The 9,933-nt window shown below is 35.9% G+C and overlaps 1 long non-coding RNA gene across 1 annotated transcript; it reads left to right on the top strand.

Moving 5' to 3' along the window:
- Positions 1-344: 344 nt before the first annotated feature.
- Positions 345-4,131, top strand: LOC311089699. Its single transcript, XR_014607743.1, has 4 exons — positions 345-612; positions 2,276-2,479; positions 2,606-2,754; positions 2,934-4,131. It is a non-coding gene; the product is annotated as an uncharacterized lncRNA (long non-coding RNA).
- The last annotated feature ends 5,802 nt before the right edge of the window (positions 4,132-9,933 follow it).

The following is a 9,933-nucleotide window of genomic DNA, read 5'->3' as shown; positions in this document are numbered from 1 at the left end:
AGTTGGCCTTGAAAGATATGCCAAAATTCCCTTTGGAAGACAACAGTTTCACTAAATCACTTGGCACATTCAGAATAGCGCTGATTAACGTACAAAGTCTGAAAGCTCACTTTCAGGATGTTCTTGTGCATAAAGCTCTAATGAATGCTGATTGTATTTGTTTGACAGAAACGTGGCTAAATGCTGAGGATAAAGCACAAGAACCAGAAATACCAGAATTTGTGTTCAAGCACAACCCAAGAGCTAAGTGTTATGACAACAGTACTGCTGTTTTTACTGATCTAAAACTTCAGAGAGGAGGAGTTGGAATATATTGTTCTGACAAAATTGAGTGTAACGTCTTCACTCCTGAGAACTGTAACTTAGAATGGTTATACTTTACAGTTCCACATGTCAATTTGACTGCTGCGGTTTTGTACAGGCCTAGTTCATATAAAACTGACATGTTTCGACAGCAGCTATTACAGGTTATTGAAGAGGTGGAAAGGCATCCAGGACAGAAAATAATCATGGGAGACTTTAATGAAGACATCTTTACTTCATCTACAATTGTGAAATTAATGGAAACCCATGGATACAGTCAAAATGTACAAAATCCAACCACGGAAACAGGTACATTAATAGATCACGTTTATACTAAAGATATGGAAGGTATAAGTGTTGACGTTGTGCAAACTTACTTTAGTTTTCATCAGGCAATACTCATTTCACTGTTGTGATAAAATTTGTGGTAAAGATTCCGCCTGTCATTGGGGGAGGGGGTGGGTAGGGAGGCAATAGACAAGGCGGCTCCCTAGGGGAGGGTAAGGTACTGGAGACTGGAGGTTGGCTGGCACAGGGGTTGATTGGCACAAGGTACATTTTTAAATCTTTTTAAATTGGCATCAAGGTACTGAATGTCTTTTTAATTATGAGTAAACCAAACTTGTTTTTTTTATCACTTTCACTTGCAGCTAGGAATGGATAATTTGTGCACCTTCTATGTTCCTTAGATATATATTAGCCATTTCTCACACTCCCTCTCCGAAATAGAAACCCGGATTCACCCTTAACATGGTCATCATGGTGTGTAAATTACCACTAAAAGTTTATAGGGCACACATTTGAATAAATTATTGCCACTGTTGAGCACGTGATTGTCTTGAGGTTATCTAAATTCACCAACGCATTTGTGCCAAGGAGTCAGGCACGAGGCCACTCCAAAAATGTTTAACTTGCGTTATTATATTTATATATTTGTTTTATAGTGTAAAACTGTGCCAATTAACCCCATAATCCATAGTGGATTTTGAGTACGACATGCTGCAGGAATTGGGGGATAAAATCATGGTAGTAACTGCAAATAATGTTTATTTATAGACATAGATATAGACTCTAAAATTACAAGACTGGACTTAAAGGCAATGATCAAAACAGTTGTCTTAGAATGCCAATAACTTTTTGTCCATGTAACAGTTTTTCTGTTGTTGAGACATTTGTTGCAAAATCAGTACAATGGGTAATTTGTATATTTTATATATATATATATAATATTTTTTTTATTTGTTTGGTGGGGCTATTTAAATGTTTTATTTAAAATTGTGTCAACCAACCCAGGTCTCCTCTTTTTTTTTCCTTTTAATTTTTTACCCCTTCTCACTACATTTTTATTAAGCTTGAATCAGAAAATTTGGGCTATTATGCAAAACCACACCCATTAGTGTTATTACTTTATAGCATGGTTGTAGCTTGACATTTGGACTATGGGACCAGACCATCATATTAGGTATTTAGGTTTCTAGGATTCAAATGACATATTTACTTGACATTTTTAAGTAACAGGCATCACAAGATTTTTTGCATCAGTTCTAAACAAGAGATTCAAAAGTAGTTAAATTTGCTGAAAATTATGTCAGTTTGTAAGTAGAACAAGCAATTTTCTGTTTATCAAGTGGTCATTTTTTATTTTCTAAAATGTTTTAAAATAAACGGTCATGTCTGATAATTTGACATCAAAATCAAATATATTGTAAATTAGAGACGTATAATGTGATTTTCCTGAACTAGCTATGTTTTTCTTTGATATCGCCATACAGGAAATTTTATGCTGAGTACTTTGAAGCTTTGTAGATTTACTTAAAGCACTGTTTCATTCCCTGTGATGTGATACCCTTATACATTTTATATACTGGTGATTTTTATTTATTCTTTTTAAGTAAATTGTGATTTTTTTTTGTTGATTGTTTTTAATGTAAGATGCCAAAAACTGTAGTGTTACTTTCACATTTCCTAGCAGAAACCTTTTTGAAGCCACAAACAATCTGGAGCTTATGAACAACTGAATTTCTCAATCTCTGCTCAAAAATGTTACCATCTCATCCTTCATCTGAACAAAAACAACCTGACCTTCTCCTGTTAAAAAGAGAACATTTCATCGTTTACTATCTACTATCTACTAGCTTTCTTGTTGAACAAAGAATCATCTTCACAGAGATTTGATGTAAGTATATTTATTGTTCATTAAATACTGTTTTTAATGTGCTTTTCATAACCATATTATTCATACATTTTCTTATGTTGGATAAAACTACATCAAACAACAACATTTGGTTTTATTATTTTGTAGGACTATGAGGAAACTCCAAGTCATCTGTCATCTTCTAGTTCAAGACAACTGATCCTCTGTTCATCTATTTGAGAAAACCCCCCACTCCATTTGATGCACAGCACAACAAAAAGACTACACTTCTCTAAAACTATGCTACTAAATACGATGTGAGTATTTATAGTTTTTTTATACTTGTGTCTATTTTAGTTCATTATTATCTCTTATGTATTCAAAGTTGTCTGTTTCTTCAGCTCATGTTTTGATTTCTGTTGCTTTGTCTCCACCTTGGCTTCTCACTCCATTGGCTCTACAATGGCCTGCTTCAACGGGGTCCCTCATCATTCAGACTCAGCCCTGGTCTGTGATCCACCTGGTTCCACAACAAAGACTTCCAGCCTGCACCCTTCAATAATCCAGCTCCACTATAGACTTTCACTGCACCAGGGTACTACTGCACCATCATCCTCATTTCCACTGGCTTCACCTCAACCTGCACATCTTCCATGTCCACTTGGTCATCTAGTCCACTGGTATCAAACTGATTCTCCAACTCTCTGGCTCCATCAACGCATGCTCTGTCATTCTTACTGAACAAAAACATCTTTAAAATGACTTGATGTAAGCATATTTAGTATTTATAATTGCTGTTTTGCATACAATTGTCATTTGCATACTATTTGTTAATCTGCTTAACATCGTATAAAAGTGCAATAAACAACACAATTTTGTTTTTTTTGTGTGTTGGAGGACTATGTGGACACTACACATCATCTGTCACCTTCTAGTTAAAACAACTAACTCTGCCTGCACCCTCCAAAACACTGTAGTCCGTCCCTCCAGCTCTACCACCTTTGTTACTCCCATCAGCTGTACCTCAATTTGCATCTGCCGTGGCCCTCCAGCGAAGTGGTATCACCATGGTTCTCCAGCCTTCCTGACTCCGCTTTGGTCTTCCATCTGATCTACACTGGTCTGCACCACCTCCACCACGAGCCTGCATTTCTTCAGCTCCATCAATGCATCTCACTATGCCATTTCTACCATGGCAACCTCTATTGATTTTGCATTGGTCTCTTCCTCCACTACTCACCCATGGGCTCTTCCTCCACTGAGTGTCTTCCTTGCTCTGCTCCACCTTAGTCTTTCTGCCCACTACCACACTGGCTGTTGTGATGTTGTATTTAGGCATGAACAGCTGCCTTTCAGAACTGCAGGAACTATCATGCTTAATTTCTGTTCTAGGACTGGTGTTTTGATTAAAAAATATTCAATCGCTTCTGAGTTTATACTTATGTTTATTTCCTGTTTTCTGAGGTGCCTATGTTTTTAGTGTGTTCTCATTTGTTTCATAGTTTGCTCATTATGCTCACCTGTGTCTGGTGAATTCATTGTTATTTCTATGTATTTATACTAAATAATTAGCCCGTTTATTATCAGTGTCTTAACTTTGCTAAGAATTTATTTATTTTTTGGTTTGGTTTCTCTTGGCTGTAGTTTAAATCCTCTTTTGTGTATTGAATTAATAAAATGATGTTTACCAAGTCTATAGTCCCCTTCTAGTCTGTATTTTACAATATCCTCGAGCAAAGCACTTAAACATGGCTGTATACAGGAGTTTTGTATTTGAAATTGTTTATTATTAAATTATTTTACTTTAAAACATAAACTGCCAGTCTACTTACAATGTGCATATATAAAAATGTAAAAAAAAAAAAAAAAATTGTTTTAAAGTTTTTAGAGACGCATTGTAAAAATGTTAAACGCATTCTTAAAAATGTTATGCCTCTTCAGATTGATAATACAAATATATGTATTTTTATTATTATATTGATTTAATTAATTAAATACAAAAATGCTACTTATAGTCAATATATACTAAGAATTCTGTCATTATTTTAAACATAATATATGAAAGGTTTGAACTTTTTTGTGATCTTGAATGCTTCGTTTGCAGCCGTGAATCCAGTGACTATCTAAATACTGTGTGTGTACCTGTGTTTCAGTGAATACAGCACATTAATTAAGAATATCAATTAAACTGAGGGTAGCTACATTAAACTGTTTAAAGCATGGATTGCTATTTGCATCAAATCATTATCTTATCTACATAAAATCTACACTAAGTTTTTGTACACATTTTTTACGAAAGAAGTTTAAATGAAAGCCACAGCAGGACTGCAGCACACATCAGTGTTTCCTGAACTATACAGCTTTCATTGAATACTCGAGTTAACGATTTAATAAACAATTAATAAATACAGGCATTTGCTTCGTTACCAAATTAACGAATGACTCAATCATAAAGACAGCGACTTCCCTAATGTTTTTAGTTTAATACTTAAATCATACATTGCATATTTCTCTATTGAACATTTAAAAATATATATAATTGCCTAACCCTGATAAAAAATTATCTGTTAGGGTACAACACTCTAAAAAACTTTTGGAACCACTAGACTTTGGTATAAACAAAGTAAAATAATCTGTACAAACTATAATTATGAGATTTATAACAATCAACTCCTCTTAGACTCATATGCTTCACCGTCATTACTTTGGCCTTCTTTTTGATAATATTTTAATTGTAACATAGTTGTAAAAGTCTTTATATGAACAATCAATAGGCTAGTAAACTGCAAGGATGCATATACTGGGTGATGTGGCAACTGCCATCTTTAAAAAATATTTATCTTGTATAAAATACAAATATAAGCAGTGTTTTCTGTTGATAGAACATGTCTTGGTGCCATAAGTAATATAATAAGTGTTCCAAGCAACAAGAGTGTATTGAATCCGTAGCTATTTCAACTGAAAAATAAAGGCTGTGATATTAATGTTGCCCACTAGAAAGAGTGCCATAATAAGGACATTTTAAGCCCCATGTTTGTTTGTTTTCTTAAAATAAGTTAACATCCATTTAAATGGTAATAAATGTATAGATCTAACTGATTTGTAGAACTATGGTGTACTGCCAAGATTGTTTTAGATAAAATCTGTCAAATGCAGAAAAATCATTAAATGTTAAACCTTTATAAATAAAATAAAACATATATGTTTCAATAGTGAATGAGCACATACATGTGTGTCAAATTTGGTGAAAATATCTCATTTCGTTTTGAAGTTATAGACACTTATATGTATAAAAACATAAAAAATGACCCACACCTGACTTTGTTTGCACTTTTATGCTAAAGGAATTGATTTGGAGACTCAAATTGCTATGTTGTCTTTTCAGACTGTCCTCTATCAGTGTGCCAAATTTCATAACTTTCCTGCAAGCGGTTCTTTGGGTTGCCATAGACTCCCAGTCGGTAAAATGAAGAATAATAAGTGTCAGACCAACTGCAACAATGAGCAATAAAAGACATTTAAAGAGGATTTTAGGAAAAATGCCTGAAAAATCATATAAACAGTAATAAAAATTATGATTTAATGGATTATCACTTTCGACCAATAGGTGGCGCAGTTACAAAACTGATGTGATGTGGTCAGAGTGAAGTGACAATGACACATACAAAGTTTGGTGTCAATATGTCAAGTCATTGCAGAGATAAAGCCTGAATAGTGCTTTTAGCATCATGCCTCAACTTTGCTGCTACGCTTTATGAAAACGGTTTCGTCTATAGACACAAAATCCATAACTTTTAGTCAGCACAGTCTGGAGATGATACAATTCGATTTTGGTGAAAATCGGACAAACGGTCTAGGAGGAGTTCGAAAAAGTAGGTTTTGACTGAAAATCAAGATGGCGGACAGGAAGTTTGGCCAAATAAGGAAAACTTGGTATCTATGTTCTCGGCTTGACCCAAGGAATCTATAAAGACCAGTGGCATTTCAAAAGCCAGATTTATTCAAAAGTTATTAGCCTTTTTGGAAATTTTGTCATAACATTTGATCACTAGGCGTCACTGTCTCGAAATATTTTGGGTACCTTCAGGGGATGGTGCTGATGGCACATTCTGAGTTTCGTAATATTACACAAATGCATTTGTTTAGTATAGCATTTTATTTCACAAAACTGTATTGAAGTCAATGGGAATTTCATGTTTTCTTCTGTTATAGCGCCACCAAGAGGCTCAGTCCCACCATTTTTTTTATGTGTCCTCAGAGTGAGCCCATACATATGTGTGTCGATTTTGGTGAAAATATCTCAATTCGCTTCGGAGTTATAGACATTTATATGAAAAAACACGTAAAAAATGACTGACACATGACTTTGATTGGAATTTACTACCCCTAAACATCAATATTTTCGCATTTGGGCATTGGCGTTTAGCTATCGACATGTTTGAAAGTGTCAGACCAACTGCAACAATGAGCAATTAAAGACATTTAAAGAGGATTTTAGGCGAAATGGCTGAAAAATCATATAAAAAGTCATTCAAAATATGATTTAATGTATTATCACTTTCAACCAATAGGTGGAGCAGTTACAAAACTGATGTGATGTGGTCAGAGTGAAGTGACAATGACACATACAAAGTCTGGTGTCAATATGTCAAGGCATTGCAGAGATAAAGCCTGAATAATGCTTTTAGCATCATGCCTCAAATTTGCTGCTGCGCTATACGAAAACGGTTTCGTCAATCGACACGAAATCCATAACTTTCAGTCGGCACAGTCTGGAGATGATATGATTCGATTTTGGTGAAAATCGGACAAACGGTGTAGGAGGAGTTCGAAAAAGTAGGTTTTGAATGAAAATAGCATTTTATTTCACAAAACTGTATTGAAGTCAATGGGAATTTCATGTTTTGTTATATTATAGCGCCACCAAGAGGCTCAGTCCCACAATTTTTTTTACGTGTCCTCAGAGTGAGTCCATACATATGTGTGTCAGTTTTGGTGAAAATATCTCAATTCGCTTCAGACTTATAGGCATTTATATGAAAAAACACGTAAAAAATGACTGACACATGACTTTGTTTGGAATTTACTACCCCTAAACATCAATATTTTCGCATTTGGGCATTGGCGCATAGCTATCGACCTATGTTTCCAAACTTCTGATGGTGGTTTCGTCTCGATCGGACTAGCGGTTTCGAAGATATAGCCAAATGTTTTTTAAGCGCTAAATCACAACGCTACACAAAACGTAAGGCGAAACCTAGCATGTTTGGTATCATAGGACTCGGCAACGATTCAGGAGTCTAATTAGATGAGTCTCGTGAAAATAAGTCGACCACACCCAAAGTTATAAGCATTTGAAGAAAAAAATTCACCACTAGGTGGCGCTGTTTCGAAAATTCTCAGGCTCATTCAGGGCATCGTGCTGATGACCCATACCACGTTTCGTAACAATCCGTTCATGCGTTCATAAAATACAGCATTTTAGCACAAAATTCAAAATGGCCGACAGTCAAAATGGCCGATATGGTCAAATTGGATATCAGTCGACTCGGCATGTTGCCTTGAATCTAACGAGACCAATTTTATGATTTTTGGACAAATTGTTCAGAAGTTATAAGCAAAAATAGCCATTTTTCATATCTCCGGACCAGTAGGTGGCACTGTGCCGAAACGCAGCATGTAGCCTCAGGTCATGCTTGTGATGACATGTACTAATTTTGGTCTGAATCTGCTAAAGCGTTGCGGAGATACAGGCTTGTGTCTGTGTTCGCAAGCGCTACATAAAATTTGTTCGAGGGTTTATCAAAAACGGTTTGGAGAATCAACTTGAATTCCATAACTTTTTGTCGGCATGATCTGGAGATGATCTGGTTCAAATTTCGTGAAAATCGGAGTAACGGCCTAGGAGGAGTTCGAAAAAGTAGGTTTTTCGGAAAATTCAAAATGGCGGAAAAATTTTCATGACGGAAAATGACGTTATAGGGTGCAATCGAATCGGGTTGAGCAAAGGAATCAGAGAAAAAAAGAATTTTGTTTCTAGCCCATGTGGTTCAAAAGTTATTAGCCTAAACATGAGTGCAACTTTGGACAGTTGGTGGCGCTAGAGGGAATGAGTTGGAGACTCCAAATTTGCTATGCTGATAGGACAGACTCTCCTCTATCAGTGTGCCAAATTTCATAACTTTCCCGCAAATGGTTCTATGGGCTGCCATAGACTCCCAGTCGGAAAAATGAAGAATAATAATAATAAGAACGGGAACAGATACAATAGGTGCCTACGCACCTTCGGTGCTTGGCCCCTAAATATAGCTGCAAGCAGCAATTACCGGGGCCAAGCAGAATAAGACGACAAGACATGCCAACATGTCTGAAAGTGTCAGACCAACTGCAACAATGAGCAATTAAAGACATTTAAAGAGGATTTTAGGCGAAATGGCTGAAAAATCATGTAAAAAGTGATTCAAAATATGATTTAATGGATTGTCACTTTTGACCAAAAGGTGGCGCTGTTACGAAATTGATGTGGTGTGGTCAGAGTAAGGAGACAGTGACACATACAAAGTTTTGTGTCAATATGTCGAGGCATTGCAGATATAAAGCCTGAATAGTCATTTTGGCATCATGCCTCAACTTTGCTGCTGTGCTATACGAAAACGGTTTCATCAATCGACACGAAATCCATAACTTTTTGTCGGCACAGTCTGGAGATGATACGATTCGATTTTGGTGAAAATCGGACAAACGGTCTAGGAGAAGTTCGAAAAAGTAGGTTTTGAATGAAAATCAAGATGACGGACAGGAAGTTTGGCCAAATAAGGAAAACTTGGTATCTATGTTCTCGGCTTGACCCAAGGAATCTATTAAGACCCGTGGCATTTCAATAGCCAGATTTATTCAAAAGTTATTAGCCTTTTTGGAAATTTTGTTATAACTTTTGACCACTAGGTGGCGCTGTCTTGAAATATTTTGGTTGCCTTCAGGGGATGGTGCTGATGACACAATCTGAGTTTCGTAATATTACACCAATGCATTTGTTTAGTATAGCATTTTATTTCACAAAACTGTATTGAAGTCAATGGGAATTTCATATTTTGTTCAATTATAGCGCCACCAAGAGGCTCAGTCCCACAATTTTTTTTACGTGTCCTCAGAGTGAGCCCATACATATGTGTGTCAATTTTGGTGAAAATATCTCAATTCGCTTCGGAGTTATAGACATTTATATGAAAAAACACGAAAAAAATGACTGACACATGACTTTGATTGGAAATTAGTACCCCTAAACATCAATATTTTCGCATTTGGGCATTGGCGTATAGCTATCGACCTATGTTTACAAACTTCTGACGGTGGTTTCGTCTCGATCGGACTAGCGGTTTCAAAGATATAGCCAAATGTTTTTTAAGCGCTAAATCACAACGTTACACAAACCGTAAGGCAAAACCTAGCATGTTTGGTATCGTAGGACTCGGCAACGATTCAGGAGTCTAAAAAGA

Source organism: Abramis brama (assembly GCF_963993115.1).
Source record: "Abramis brama genome assembly, chromosome: 9".
NCBI lineage: Eukaryota > Metazoa > Chordata > Actinopteri > Cypriniformes > Leuciscidae > Abramis > Abramis brama.
Note: the sequence above shows the minus strand (reverse complement) of the source record. Positions and strands in the feature narration are given on the sequence as shown.